General features: G+C 46.5%; 18 non-coding genes across 18 annotated transcripts; all 18 read right to left on the reverse strand.

Moving 5' to 3' along the window:
* Window positions 1-579: 579 nt before the first annotated feature.
* Trnat-ggu (transfer RNA threonine (anticodon GGU)) lies at window positions 580-651 on the reverse strand. The gene has a single exon. It is a non-coding gene; the product is annotated as a tRNA-Thr (tRNA).
* Window positions 652-989: 338 nt separating this feature from the next.
* Window positions 990-1062, reverse strand: Trnak-cuu (transfer RNA lysine (anticodon CUU)). The gene has a single exon. It is a non-coding gene; the product is annotated as a tRNA-Lys (tRNA).
* Window positions 1063-1514: 452 nt separating this feature from the next.
* On the reverse strand, window positions 1515-1587 carry Trnar-ucg (transfer RNA arginine (anticodon UCG)). The gene has a single exon. It is a non-coding gene; the product is annotated as a tRNA-Arg (tRNA).
* A 495-nt stretch (window positions 1588-2082) lies between these two features.
* On the reverse strand, window positions 2083-2154 carry Trnat-agu (transfer RNA threonine (anticodon AGU)). Its single transcript has one exon. It is a non-coding gene; the product is annotated as a tRNA-Thr (tRNA).
* Window positions 2155-2489: 335 nt separating this feature from the next.
* On the reverse strand, window positions 2490-2562 carry Trnak-cuu (transfer RNA lysine (anticodon CUU)). The gene has a single exon. It is a non-coding gene; the product is annotated as a tRNA-Lys (tRNA).
* A 452-nt stretch (window positions 2563-3014) lies between these two features.
* On the reverse strand, window positions 3015-3087 carry Trnar-ucg (transfer RNA arginine (anticodon UCG)). The gene has a single exon. It is a non-coding gene; the product is annotated as a tRNA-Arg (tRNA).
* A 498-nt stretch (window positions 3088-3585) lies between these two features.
* On the reverse strand, window positions 3586-3657 carry Trnat-agu (transfer RNA threonine (anticodon AGU)). Its single transcript has one exon. It is a non-coding gene; the product is annotated as a tRNA-Thr (tRNA).
* An 863-nt stretch (window positions 3658-4520) lies between these two features.
* On the reverse strand, window positions 4521-4593 carry Trnar-ucg (transfer RNA arginine (anticodon UCG)). Its single transcript has one exon. It is a non-coding gene; the product is annotated as a tRNA-Arg (tRNA).
* Window positions 4594-5100: 507 nt separating this feature from the next.
* On the reverse strand, window positions 5101-5172 carry Trnat-agu (transfer RNA threonine (anticodon AGU)). Its single transcript has one exon. It is a non-coding gene; the product is annotated as a tRNA-Thr (tRNA).
* Window positions 5173-6035: 863 nt separating this feature from the next.
* Trnaq-uug (transfer RNA glutamine (anticodon UUG)) lies at window positions 6036-6108 on the reverse strand. The gene has a single exon. It is a non-coding gene; the product is annotated as a tRNA-Gln (tRNA).
* Window positions 6109-6603: 495 nt separating this feature from the next.
* On the reverse strand, window positions 6604-6675 carry Trnat-agu (transfer RNA threonine (anticodon AGU)). Its single transcript has one exon. It is a non-coding gene; the product is annotated as a tRNA-Thr (tRNA).
* A 335-nt stretch (window positions 6676-7010) lies between these two features.
* On the reverse strand, window positions 7011-7083 carry Trnak-cuu (transfer RNA lysine (anticodon CUU)). The gene has a single exon. It is a non-coding gene; the product is annotated as a tRNA-Lys (tRNA).
* Window positions 7084-7535: 452 nt separating this feature from the next.
* Window positions 7536-7608, reverse strand: Trnar-ucg (transfer RNA arginine (anticodon UCG)). The gene has a single exon. It is a non-coding gene; the product is annotated as a tRNA-Arg (tRNA).
* A 2415-nt stretch (window positions 7609-10023) lies between these two features.
* On the reverse strand, window positions 10024-10100 carry Trnak-cuu (transfer RNA lysine (anticodon CUU)). Its single transcript has one exon. It is a non-coding gene; the product is annotated as a tRNA-Lys (tRNA).
* Window positions 10101-10548: 448 nt separating this feature from the next.
* Window positions 10549-10621, reverse strand: Trnar-ucg (transfer RNA arginine (anticodon UCG)). Its single transcript has one exon. It is a non-coding gene; the product is annotated as a tRNA-Arg (tRNA).
* A 1442-nt stretch (window positions 10622-12063) lies between these two features.
* Trnar-ucg (transfer RNA arginine (anticodon UCG)) lies at window positions 12064-12136 on the reverse strand. Its single transcript has one exon. It is a non-coding gene; the product is annotated as a tRNA-Arg (tRNA).
* A 914-nt stretch (window positions 12137-13050) lies between these two features.
* Window positions 13051-13123, reverse strand: Trnak-cuu (transfer RNA lysine (anticodon CUU)). Its single transcript has one exon. It is a non-coding gene; the product is annotated as a tRNA-Lys (tRNA).
* A 452-nt stretch (window positions 13124-13575) lies between these two features.
* Trnar-ucg (transfer RNA arginine (anticodon UCG)) lies at window positions 13576-13648 on the reverse strand. The gene has a single exon. It is a non-coding gene; the product is annotated as a tRNA-Arg (tRNA).
* Between the last annotated feature and the right edge of the window lie 683 nt (window positions 13649-14331).

The raw sequence follows: 14331 nt of genomic DNA on the forward strand, positions 1-14331 counted from the left end.
GTAACGGCGGATCGAATACACAGCACGTCCGATCGCTGTCGCGTCTCAAGCGGAACTGTCTATCCATTAGGCCACACGGTCACTGACGACCAAGTATAACTTATATACGACTCATCTCGAAACGCTCACACCCCCTGAGGAATTGTGCTTTCGTTCCACACAGCCGCTGCCCCTTACTCTTTCCCACCCATTCGTTACATTCAACCTCTTACGAGACCGACCAAACATAGACAGGAAAACAAGACCACACACTTTGCGCATTCGGAATCGATGGCAGGGTGTCCCTCGCCGCATTTGCTACGATGGCCATTTGCTACTTCTGCAGAAGCGGCGGCGGCGGCGACAACGACGACGACCGTGGGAGGCTCAGATATTTGTGAGAAATACATCTATAAAATGTAATTCAGACTGCCTCGTCCCACCTTATGCCATACAGCTTTGGCAAATGCTTTATCTGCGCCATTCGGCTTAATCACATCTGAGAGCAATTCTTAATAAAACGCCTGTCGCTAATTGTTCGTCATCACAGATACTGTTTGCTATACGGCCATGACGCGCAACTGATTTCCAAAATTCGTCTTCCTCCTGTGAGGATGGAACTCACGACTCCTGGTTTACCAAACCAGTGCTCTACCACTGAGCTAAAGAGGCGCGGCCTAGCGGAACTTTAGCGTACTTCGTCCGTACGGTCGTCTGAATCATCAGACTTCAGCTGACAACACTTCATATTTTCGACTAATATTTGCAGCTATGGTGACCCATTACTGCTTGGCTAAACATCTGACACGTAGCCGATGTTCTCTCCAAACAAAACCACCTGCACTTCAGAACATGACTTTCACACATGTCTACAAAATCACCTTCACCTTCAAATACAGTTTTCTTGCGACTGATGGAGACGTAGGCAAATTTTAAAGTTGCTATTTCCATTACATCACGTTAATCAGAAAATCGGTAATTTACATCTGCAGCGGAGAAAAATTCCGTTCCGCCCAGCGTAGGGCTCGAACCCACGACCCTGTGATTAAGAGTCTCATGCTCTACCGACTGAGCAAGCCGTGCTGCCTCGGTGGATATCTGCTGGGTAGCATATCACACAGTACTCGTTTGGGTTTGTTGGTCCCATACAGAATTTCTCCATGCTGCCTAATGTTTTCCTAACGTCACACTCGTCACGTACTTCACTTTTATTTCATAATCATTTCTGAGAGGTAAAGGAGTTGCATGACAATCTGCAGAGCTAGCGGCGTCAAAATTAACACACATACTTGACGTGACTCAAAAGCCGAACGAGTTACTTTCCGACGTTGTTTTAGATGTGCAAGCGCCAGTCAAACCTCGTGGTGTGGGCACTCTGCCGACCATTTCGCTAGTTAACACCGGTCTTATTGTGTGTGTTTCAAGCTCAAGACCATCTCCATGCACAAAATGGTCAACAGCAACATTCAGACGGTTTCGTACTGCACAATTGCTACATTAAAACGGTATGTTTCTTTTTCAGAACTGGAAAAGCACGACTGTGACAGGATTCGAACCTGCAATCTTCGGATCCGAAGTCCGACGCCTTATCCATTAGGCCACACGGTCACTGACAATCTAGTATAACTTATGTACGACTCATCTCGAAACGCTCACACCCCCTGAGGGATTGTGTTTTCGTTCCACACAGCCGCTGCCCCTTACTCTTTCCCACCCATTCTTTACATTCAAGCTCTTACGAAACCGACCAAACATAGACAGGAAAACAAGACCACACACTTTGCGCATTCGGAATCGATGGCAGGGTGTCCCTCGCCGCATTTGCTACGATGGCCATTTGCTACTTCTGCAGAAGCGGCGATGACAACGACGACGACGACCGTGAGAGGCTCAGAGATTTGTGAGAAATACATCTATAAAATGTAATTCAGACTGCCTCGTCCCACCTTATGCCATACAGCTTTGGCAAATGCTTTACCTGCGCCATTCGCCTTAATCAAATCTCAGAGCAATTCTTAATAAAACGCCTGTCGCTAATTGTTCGTCATCACAGATACTGTTTGCTATGCGGCGATGATGCGCAACTGATTTCCAAAATTTGCCTTCCTCCTGTGAGGATGGAACTCACGACCCCTGGTTTACTAGACCAGTGCTTTACCACTGAGCTAAAGAGGCGCGGCCTAGCGGAACTTTTGCGTACTTCGTCCGTACGGTCGTCTGAATCATCAGACTTCTGCTGACAACACTTCATATTTTCGACTAATATTTGCAGCTATGGCGACCCATTACTGCTTGACTACACATCTGACACGTAGCCGTGTTCTCTCCAACCAAAACCACTTGCACTTCAGAACATGACTTTCACACATGTCTACAAAATCACCTTCACTTCAAATACAGTTTTCTTGCGACTGATGGAGACGTAGGCAAATTTTAAAGTTGCTATTTCCATTACATCACGTTAGTCAGAAAATCGGTAATTTACATCTGCAGCGGAAAAAATTCCATGCCGCCCAGCGTAGGGCTCGAACCCACGACCCTGTGATTAAGAATCACATGCTCTACCGACTGAGCTAGCCGTGCTGCCTCGTTGGATACCTGCTGGGCAGCAGATCACACATTACTCGTTTGGGTTTTGTGGTCCCATACAGAATCTGTCCATGCTGCCTAATGTTTTCCTAACGTCACACTCGTCACGTACTTCACTTTTATATCATATTCACTTCTGAGAGGTAAAGGAATTGCATGAAAATCTGCAGAGCTAGCGGCGTCAAAATTAACACACTTACTTGATGTGACTCAAAAGTCGAACGATTTATGTTCCGACGTTCTTTTAGATGTGCAAGTGCCAGTCACACCTCGCGGTGAGGCCACTCTGCCGACCATTTCGCTAGTTAACACCTGTCTTGTTGTGTGTGTTTCATGCTCAAGACCATCTCCAAGCACAAAATGCTCAACAGCAACATTCAGACGGTTTCGTACTGCTCAATTGCTACGTTAAAACGATATGTTTCTTTTTCAGAACTGGAAAAACACGACTGTGACAGGATTCGAACCTGCAATCTTCGGATCCGAAGTCCGACGCCTTATCCATTAGGCCACACGGTCACTGACGACCAAGTGTAACTTATATACGACTCATCTCGAAACGCTCACACCCCCTGAGGAATTGTGCTTTCGTTCCACACAGCCGCTGCCCCTTACTCTTTCCCACCCATTTGTTACATTCAACGTCTTACGAGACCGACCAAACATAGACAGGAAAACAAGACCACACACTTTGCGCATTCGGAATCGATGGCAGGGTGTCCCTCGCCGCATTTGCTACGATGGCCATTTGCTACTTCTGCAGAAGCGGCGGCGGCGGCGACAACGACGACGACCGTGGGAGGCTCATATATTTGTGAGAAATACATCTATAAAATGTAATTCAGACTGCCTCGTCCCACCTTATGCCATACAGCTTTGGCAAATGCTTTATCTGCGCCATTCGGCTTAATCACATCTGAGAGCAATTCTTAATAAAACGCCTGTCGCTAATTGTTCGTCATCACAGATACTGTTTGCTATACGGCCATGACGCGCAACTGATTTCCAAAATTCGTCTTCCTCCTGTGAGGATGGAACTCACGACTCCTGGTTTACTAGACCAGTGCTCTACCACTGAGCTAAAGAGGCGCGGCCTAGCGGAACTTTTGCGTACTTCGTCCGTACGGTCGTCTGAATCATCAGACTTCAGCTGACAACACTTCATATTTTCGACTAATATTTGCAGCTATGGTGACCCATTACTGCTTGGCTAAACATCTGACACGTAGCCGATGTTCTCTCCAAACAAAACCACCTGCACTTCAGAACATGACTTTCACACATGTCTACAAAATCACCTTCACCTTCAAATACAGTTTTCTTGCGACTGATTGAGACGTAGGCAAATTTTAAAGTTGCTATTTCCATTACATCACGTTAATCAGAAAATCGGTAATTTACATCTGCAGCGGAGAAAAATTCCGTTCCGCCCAGCGTAGGCCTCGAACCCACGACCCTGTGATTAAGAGTCTCATGCTCTACCGACTGAGCAAGCCGTGCTGCCTCGGTGGATATCTGCTGGGTAGCATATCACACAGTACTCGTTTGGGTTGGGTGGTCCCATACAGAATCTCTCCATGCTTCCTAATGTTTTCCTAACGTCACACTCGTCACGTACTTCACTTTTATTTCATAATCATTTCTGAGAGGTAAAGGAGTTGCATGACAATCTGCAGAGCTAGCGGCGTCAAAATTAACACACATACTTGACGTGACTCAAAAGCCGAACGAGTTACTTTCCGACGTTGTTTTAGATGTGCAAGTGCCAGTCAAACCTCGTGGTGTGGGCACTCTGCCGACCATTTCGCTAGTTAACACCGGTCTTATTGTGTGTGTTTCAAGCTCAAGACCATCTCCATGCACAAAATGGTCAACAGCAACATTCAGACGGTTTCGTACTGCACAATTGCTACATTAAAACGGTATGTTTCTTTTTCAGAACTGGAAAAGCACGACCGTGACAGGATTCGAACCTGCAATCTTCGGATCCGAAGTCCGACGCCTTATCCATTGGGCCACACGGTCACTGACGATCTAGTATAACTTATGTACGACTCATCTCGAAACGCTCACACCCCCTGAGGGATTGTGTTTTCGTTCCACACAGCCGCTGCCCCTTACTCTTTCCCACCCATTCTTTACATTCAAGCTCTTACGAAACCGACCAAACACAGACAGGAAAACAAGACCACACACTTTGCGCATTCGGAATCGATGGCAGGGTGTCCCTCGCCGCATTTGCTACAATGGCCATTTGCTACTTCTGCAGAAGCGGCGGCGGCGGCGACAACGACGACGACGTCGACCACTGTGAGAGGCTCAGAGATTTGTGAGAAACACATCTATAAAATGTAATTCAGACTGCCTCGTCCCACCTTATGCCATACAGCTTTGGCAAATGCTTTATCTGCGCCATTCGCCTTAATCACATCTGAGAGTAATTCTTAATAAAACGCCTGTCGCTAATTGTTCGTCATCACAGATACTGTTTGCTATGCGGCCATGATGCGCAACTGATTTCCAAAATTTGCCTTCCTCCTGTGAGGATGGAACTCACGACTCCTGGTTTACTAGACCAGTGCTCTACCACTGAGCTAAAGAGGCGCGGCCTAGCGGAACTTTTGCGTACTTCGTCCGTACGGTCGTCTGAATCATCAGACTTCAGCTGACAACACTTCATATTTTCGACTAATATTTGCAGCTATGGCGACCCATTACTGCTTGGCTAAACATCTGACACGTAGCCGATGTTCTCTCCAAACAAAACCACCTGCACTTCAGAACATGACTTTCACACATGTCTACAAAATCACCTTCACCTTCAGATACAGTTTTCTTGCGACTGATTGAGACGTAGGCAAATTTTAAAGTTGCTATTTCCATTACATCACGTTAACCAGAAAATCGGTAATTTACATCTGCAGCGGAGAAAAATTCCGTTCCGCCCAGCGTGGGGCTCGAACACACGACCTTGTGATTAAGAGTCTCATGCTCTACCGACTGAGCTGGCACTGCTGCCTCGTTGATACCTGCTGGGTAGCAGATTACACAGTACTCGTTTGGGTTTGTTGGTCCCATACAGAATTTCTCCATGCTGCCTAATGTTTTCCTAACGTCACAATCGTCACGTACTTCACTTTTATTTCATAATCAATTCTGAGAGGTATAGGAATTGCATGACAATCTGCAGAGCTTGCGGCGTCAAAATTAACACACATACTTGACGTGACTCAAAAGCCGAACCGAGTTACTTTCCGACGTTGTTTTAGATGTGCAAGTGCCAGTCAAACCACGTGGTGTGGGCACTCTGCCGACCATTTCGCTAGTTAACACCGGTCTTATTGTGTGTGTTTCAAGCTCAAGACCATCTCCAAGCACAAAATGGTCAACAGCAACAATCAGACGGTTTCGTACTGCACAATTGCTACATTAAAACGGTACGTTTCTTTTTCAGAACTGGAAAAGCACGACCGTGACAGGATTCGAACCTGCAATCTTCGGATCCAAAGACCGACGCCTTATACATTAGGCCACACGGTCACTGACGATCTAGTATAACTTATATACGACTCATCTCGATACGCTCACACCCCCTGAGGAATTGTGTTTTCGTTCCACACAGCCGCTGCCCCTTACTCTTTCCCACCCATTCGTTACATTCAACCTCTTACGAGACCGACCAAACATAGACAGGAAAACAAGACCACACACTTTGCGCATTCGGAATCGATGGCAGGGTGTCCCTCGCCGCATTTGCTACGATGGCCATTTGCTACTTCTGCAGAAGCGGCGACGACAACGACGACGACGACCGTGAGAGGCTCAGAGATTTGTGAGAAATACATCTATAAAATGTAATTCAGACTGCCTCGTCCCACCTTATGCCATACAGCTTTGGCAAATGCTTTACCTGCGCCATTCGCCTTAATCACATCTCAGAGCAATTCTTAATAAAACGCCTGTCGCTAATTGTTCGTCATCACAGATACTGTTTGCTATGCGGCCATGATGCGCAACTGATTTCCAAAATTTGCCTTCCTCCTGTGAGGATGGAACTCACGACCCCTGGTTTACTAGACCAGTGCTTTACCACTGAGCTAAAGAGGCGCGGCCTAGCGGAACTTTTGCGTACTTCGTCCGTACGGTCGTCTGAATCATCAGACTTCAGCTGACAACACTTCATATTTTCGACTAATATTTGCAGCTATGGCGACCCATTACTGCTTGACTACACATCTGACACGTAGCCGTGTTCTCTCCAACCAAAACCACTTGCACTTCAGAACATGACTTTCACACATGTCTACAAAATCACCTTCACTTCAAATACAGTTTTCTTGCGACTGATGGAGACGTAGGCAAATTTTAAAGTTGCTATTTCCATTACATCACGTTAGTCAGAAAATCGGTAATTTACATCTGCAGCGGAAAAAATTCCGTGCCGCCCAGCGTAGGGCTCGAACCCACGACCCTGTGATTAAGAATCACATGCTCTACCGACTGAGCTAGCCGTGCTGCCTCGTTGGATACCTGCTGGGCAGCAGATCACACAGTACTCGTTTGGGTTTTGTGGTCCCATACAGAATCTGTCCATGCTGCCTAATGTTTTCCTAACGTCACACTCGTCACGTACTTCACTTTTATATCATATTCACTTCTGAGAGGTAAAGGAATTGCATGAAAATCTGCAGAGCTAGCGGCGTCAAAATTAACACACTTATTTGATGTGACTCAAAAGTCGAACGATTTATGTTCCGACGTTCTTTTAGATGTGCAAGTGCCAGTCACACCTCGCGGTGAGGCCACTCTGCCGACCATTTCGCTAGTTAACACCTGTCTTGTTGTGTGTGTTTCATGCTCAAGACCATCTCCAAGCACAAAATGCTCAACAGCAACATTCAGACGGTTTCGTACTGCTCAATTGCTACGTTAAAACGATATGTTTCTTTTTCAGAACTGGAAAAACACGACTGTGACAGGATTCGAACCTGCAATCTTCGGATCCGAAGTCCGACGCCTTATCCATTAGGCCACACGGTCACTGACGACCAAGTGTAACTTATATACGACTCATCTCGAAACGCTCACACCCCCTGAGGAATTGTGCTTTCGTTCCACACAGCCGCTGCCCCTTACTCTTTCCCACCCATTTGTTACATTCAACCTCTTACGAGACCGACCAAACATAGACAGGAAAACAAGACCACACACTTTGCGCATTCGGAATCGATGGCAGGGTGTCCCTCGCCGCATTTGCTACGATGGCCATTTGCTACTTCTGCAGAAGCGGCGACGACAACGACGACGACGACCGTGAGAGGCTCAGAGATTTGTGAGAAATACATCTATAAAATGTAATTCAGACTGCCTCGTCCCACCTTATGCTATACCGCTTTGGCAAATGCTTTATCTGCGCCATCCGCCTTAATCACATCTGAGAGTAATTCTTAATAATACGCCTGTCGCTAATTGTTCCTCATCACAGACACTTCTTTCTATACGGCCACGACGCGCAACTGATTTCCAAGATTCGTCTTCCTCCTGTGAGGATGGAACTCACGACCCCTGGTTTACTAGACCAATGCTCCACCACTGAGCTAAACAGGCGCCGCCTAGCGGCACTTTTGCGTACTTCGTCCGTACGGTCGTCTGAATCATCAGACTTCAGCTGACAACACTTCATATTTTCGACTAATATTTGCAGCTATTGCGACCCATTATTGCTTGGCTACGCATCTGACACGTAGCCGTGTTCTCTCCAACCAAAACCACTTGCACTTCAGAACATGACTTTCACACATGTCTACAAAATCACCTTCACTTCAAATACAGTTTTCTAGCGACTGATGGAGACGTAGGCAAATTTTAAAGTTGCTATTTCCATTACACCACGTTAATCAGAAAATCGGTAATTTACATCTGCAGCGGAAAAAAATTCCGTTCCGGCCAGCGTAGGGCTCGAACCCACGACCCTGTGAATAAGAGTCTCATGCTCTACCGACTGAGCTAACCGTGCTGCCTCGTTGGATACCTGCTGGGCAGCAGATCACACAGTAATCGTTTGGGTTGGGTGGTCCCATACAGAATCTCTCCATGCTTCCTAATGTTTTCCTAACGTCACACTCGTCACGTACTTCACTTTTATTTCATAATCATTTCTGAGAGGTAAAGGAATTGCATGACAATCTGCAGAGCTAGCGGCGTCAAAATTAACACACATACTTGATGTGACTCAAAAGCCGAACGAGTTACTTTCCGACGTTGTTTTAGATGTGCAAGTGCCAGTCAAAACTCGCGGTGAGGGCACTCTGCCGACCATTTCGCTAGTTAACACCGGTCTTGTTGTGTGTGTTTCAGGTTCAAGACCATCTCCAAGTACAAAATGGTCAACAGCAACATTCAGACGGTTTCGTACTGCTCAATTGCTACATTAAAACGGTATGTTTCTTTTTCAGAACTGGAAAAACACGACCGTGACAGGATACGAACCTGCAATCTTCGGATCCGAAGTCCGACGACTTATCCATTAGGCCACACGGTCACTGACGACCAATTGTAACTTACATACGACTCATTTCGAAACGCTCACACCCCCTGAGGAACTGTGCTTTCGTTCCACACAGCCGCTGCCCCTTACTCTTTCCCACCCATTCGTTACATTCAGCCTCTTACGAGACCAAATAAACATAGACAGGAAAACAAGACCACACACTTTGCGCATTCGGAATCGATGGCAGGGTGTCCCTCGCCGCATTTGCTACGATGGCCATTTGCTACTTCTGCAGAAGCGGCTTCGGCGAAGACGACGGCGACGACGACGACGAACGCGAGAGGCTCTGAGATTTGTGAGAAATACATCTATAAAATGTAATTCAGACTGCCTCGTCCAACCTTATGCCGTACCGCTTTGGCAAATGCTTTATCTGCGCCATTCGCCTTAATCACATCTGAGAGTAATTCTTAATAATACTCCTGTCGCTAATTGTTCCTCATCACAGATACTGTTTGCTATACGGCCACGATGCGCAACTGATTTCCAAAATTCGTCTTCCTCCTGTGAGGATGGAACTCACGACCCCTGGTTTACTAGACCAATGCTCTACCACTGACCTAAACAGGCGCCGCCTAGCGGCACGTTTGCGTTCTTCGTCCGTACGGTTGTCTGAATCATCAGACTTCAGCTGACAACACTTCATATTTTCGACTAATATTTGCAGCAATGGCGACCCATTACTGCTTGGCTACACATCTGACACGTAGCCGTGTTCTCTCCAACCAAAACCACTTGCACTTCAGAACATGACTTTCACACATGTCTACAAAATCACCTTCACTTCAAATACAGTTTTCTTGCGACTGATGGAGACGTAGGCAAATTTATAGTTGCTATTTCCATTACATCACGTTAATCAGAAAATCGGTAATTTACATCTGCAGCGGAAAAAAATTCCGTTCCGGCCAGCGTAGGGCTCGAACCCACAACCCTGTGAATAAGAGTCTCATGCTCTACCGACTGAGCTAGCCGTGCTGCCTCGTTGGATACCTGCTGGGCAGCAGATCACACAGTAATCGTTTGGGTTGGGTGGTCCCATACAGAATTTCTCCATGCTCCCTAATGTTTTCCTAACGTCACACTCGTCACGTACTTCACTTTTATTTCATAATCATTTCTGAGAGGTAAAGGAATTGCATGACAATCTGCAGAGCTAGCGGCGTCAAAATTAACACACATACTTGATGTGAGTCAAAATCCGAACGAGTTACTTTCCGACGTTGTTTTAGATGTGCAAGTGCCAGTCAAAACTCGCGGTGAGGGCACTCTGCCGACCATTTCGCTAGTTAACACCGGTCTTGTTGTGTGTGTTTCAGGTTCAAGATCATCTCCAAGTACAAAATGGTCAACAGCAACATTCAGACGGTTTCGTACTGCTCAATTGCTACATTAAAACGGTATGTTTCTTTTTCAGAACTGGAAAAACACGACCGTGACAGGATTCGAACCTGCAATCTTCGGATCCGAAGTCCGATGCCTTATCCATTAGGCCACATGGTCACTGACAACTAAGTATAACTTATATACGACTCATCTCGAAACGCTCACACCCCCTGAGGAATTGTGTTTTCGTTCCACACAGCCGCTGCCCCTTACTCTTTCCCACCCATTCGTTACATTCAACCTCTTACGAGACCGACCAAACATAGACAGGAAAAGAAGACCACACACTTTGCGCATTCGGAATCGATGGCAGGGTGTCCCTCGCCGCATTTGCTACGATGGCTATTTGCTACTTCTGCAGAAGCGGCGGCGGCGAAGACGACGACGACGACGACGACGACGACCGCGAGAGGCTCTGATATTTGTGAGAAATACATCTATAAAATGTAATTCAGACTGCCTCGTCCAACCTTATGCCGTACCGCTTTGGCAAAAGCTTTATCTGCGCCATTCGCCTTAATCTCATCTGAGAGTAATTCTTAATAATACTCCTGTCGCTAATTGTTCCTCATCACAGATACTGTTTGCTATACGGCCACGATGCGCAACTGATTTCCAAAATTCGTCTTCCTCCTGTGAGGATGGAACTCACGACCCCTGGTTTACTAGACCAATGCTCTACCACTGACCTAAACAGGCGCCGCCTAGCGGCACGTTTGCGTACTTCGTCCGTACGGTTGTCTGAATCACCAGACTTCAGCTGACAACACTTCATATTTTCGACTAATATTTGCAGCAATGACGACCCATTACTGCTTGGCTACACATCTGACACGTAGCCGTGTTCTCTCCAACCAAAACCACTTGCACTTCAGAACATGACTTTCACACATGTCTACAAAATCACCTTCACTTCAAATACAGTTTTCTTGCGACTGATGGAGACGTAGGCAAATTTATAGTTGCTATTTCCATTACATCACGTTAATCAGAAAATCGGTAATTTACATCTGCAGCGGAAAAAAATTCCGTTCCGGCCAGCGTAGGGCTCGAACCCACAACCCTGTGTATAAGAGTCTCATGCTCTACCGACTGAGCTAGCCGTGCTGCCTCGTTGGATACCTGCTGGGCAGCAGATCACACAGTAATCGTTTGGGTTGGGTGGTCCCATACAGAATTTCTCCATGCTCCCTAATGTTTTCCTAACGTCACACTCGTCACGTACTTCACTTTTATTTCATAATCATTTCTGAGAGGTAAAGGAATTGCATGACAATCTGCAGAGCTAGCGGCGTCAAAATTAACACACATACTTGATGTGACTCAAAAGCCGAACGAGTTACTTTCCGACGTTGTTTTAGATGTGCAAGTGCCAGTCAAAACTCGCGGTGAGGGCACTCTGCCGACCATTTCGCTAGTTAACACCGGTCTTGTTGTGTGTGTTTCAGGTTCAAGATCATCTCCAAGTACAAAATGGTCAACAGCAACATTCAGACGGTTTCGTACTGCTCAATTGCTACATTAAAACGGTATGTTTCTTTTTCAGAACTGGAAAAACACGACCGTGACAGGATTCGAACCTGCAATCTTCGGATCCGAAGTCCGACGCCTTATCCATTAGGCCACACGGTCACTGACGACCAAGTGTAACTTATATACGACTCATCTCGAAACGCTCACACCCCCTGAGGAATTGTGCTTTCGTTCCACACAGCCGCTGCCCCTTACTCTTTCCCACCCATTTGTTACATTCAACCTCTTACGAGACCGACCAAACATAGACAGGAAAACAAGACCACACACTTTGCGCATTCGGAATCGATGGCAGGGTGTCCCTCGCCGCATTTGCTACGATGGCCATTTGCTACTTCTGCAGAAGCGGCGGCGGCGACGACGACGACGACGACGACGACGAACGCGAGAGGCTCTGAGATTTGTGAGAAATACATCTATAAAATGTAATTCAGACTGCCTCGTCCAATCTTATGCCGTACCGCTTTGGCAAATGCTTTATCTGCGAAATTCGCATTAATCACATCTGAGAGTAATTCTTAATAATACTCCTGTCGCTAATTGTTCCTCATCACACATACTGTTTGCTATACGGCCACGATGAGCAACTGATTTACAAAATTCGTCTTCCTCCTGTGAGGATGGAACTCACGACCCCTGGTTTACTAGACCAATGCTCTACCACTGACCTAAACAGGCGCCGCCTAGCGGCACTTTTGCGTACTTCGTCCGTACGGTCGTCTGAATCATCAGACTTCAGCTGACAACACTTCATATTTTCGACTAATATTTGCAGCTATGGCGACCCATTACTGCTTGGCTACACATCTGACACGTAGCCGTGTTCTCTCCAACCAAAACCACTTGCACTTCAGAACATGACTTTCACACATGTCTACAAAATCACCTTCACTTCAAATACAGTTCTCTTGCGACTGATGGAGACGTAGGCAAATTTTAAAGTTGCTATTTCCATTGCATCACGTTAGTCAGAAAATCGGTAATTTACATCTGCAGCGGAAAAAATTCCGTTCCGCCCAGCGTAGGGCTCGAACCCACGACCCTGTGATTAAGAATCACATGCTCTACCGACTGAGCTAGCCGTGCTGCCGCGTTGGATACCTGCTGGGTAGCAGATCACACAGTACTCGTTTGGGTTTTGTGGTCCCATACAGAATTTGTCCATGCTGCCTAATGTTTTCCTAACGTCACACTCGTCACGTACTTCACTTTTATATCATATTCACTTCTGAGAGGTAAAGGAATTGCATGAAAATCTGCAGAGCTAGCGGCGTCAAAATTAACACACTTACTTGATGTGACTCAAAAGTCGAACGATTTAATTTCCGACGTTGTTTTAGATGTGCAAGTGCCAGTCTCACCTCGCGGTGAGGCCACTCTGCCGACCATTTCGCTAGTTAACACCTGTCTTGTTGTGTGTGTTTCATGCTCAAGACCATCTCCAAGCACAAAATGCTCAACAGCAACATTCAGACGGTTTCGTACTGCTCAATTGCTACGTTAAAACGATATGTTTCTTTTTCAGAACTGGAAAAACACGACTGTGACAGGATTCGAACCTGCAATCTTCGGATCCGAAGTCCGACGCCTTATCCATTAGGCCACACGGTCACTGACGACCAAGTGTAACTTATATGCGACTCATCTCGAAACGCTCACACCCCCTGAGGAATTGTGTTTTCGTTCCACACAGCCGCTGCCCCTTACTCTTTCCCACCCATTCGTTACATTCAACCTCTTACGAGACCGACCAAACATAGACAGGAAAAGAAGACCACACACTTTGCGCATTCGGAATCGATGGCAGGGTGTCCCTCGCCGCATTTGCTACGATGGCCATTTGTTACTTCTGCAGAAGCGGCGGCAAGACGACGACGACGACGACGACCGTGAGAGGCTCTGAGATTTGTGAGAAATACATCTATAAAATGTAATTCAGACTGCCTCGTCCCACCTTATGCTATACTGCTTTGGCAAATGCTTTATCTGCGCCATCCGCCTTAATCACATCTGAGAGTAATTCTTAATAATACGCCTGTCGCTAATTGTTCCTCATCACAGATACTTCTTTCTATACGGCCACGACGCGCAACTGATTTCCAAGATTCGTCTTCCTCCTGTGAGGATGGAACTCACGACCCCTGGTTTACTAGACCAATGCTCTACCACTGAGCTAAACAGGCGCCGCCTAGCGGCACTTTTGCGTACTTCGTCCGTACGGTCGTCTGAATCATCAGACTTCAGCTGACAACACTTCATATTTTCGACTAATATTTGCAGCTATTGCGACCCAT

The sequence above is a fragment of the Schistocerca gregaria genome, unplaced genomic scaffold (genome assembly GCF_023897955.1).
Source record: "Schistocerca gregaria isolate iqSchGreg1 unplaced genomic scaffold, iqSchGreg1.2 ptg000180l, whole genome shotgun sequence".
NCBI classification, from domain to species: domain Eukaryota; kingdom Metazoa; phylum Arthropoda; class Insecta; order Orthoptera; family Acrididae; genus Schistocerca; species Schistocerca gregaria.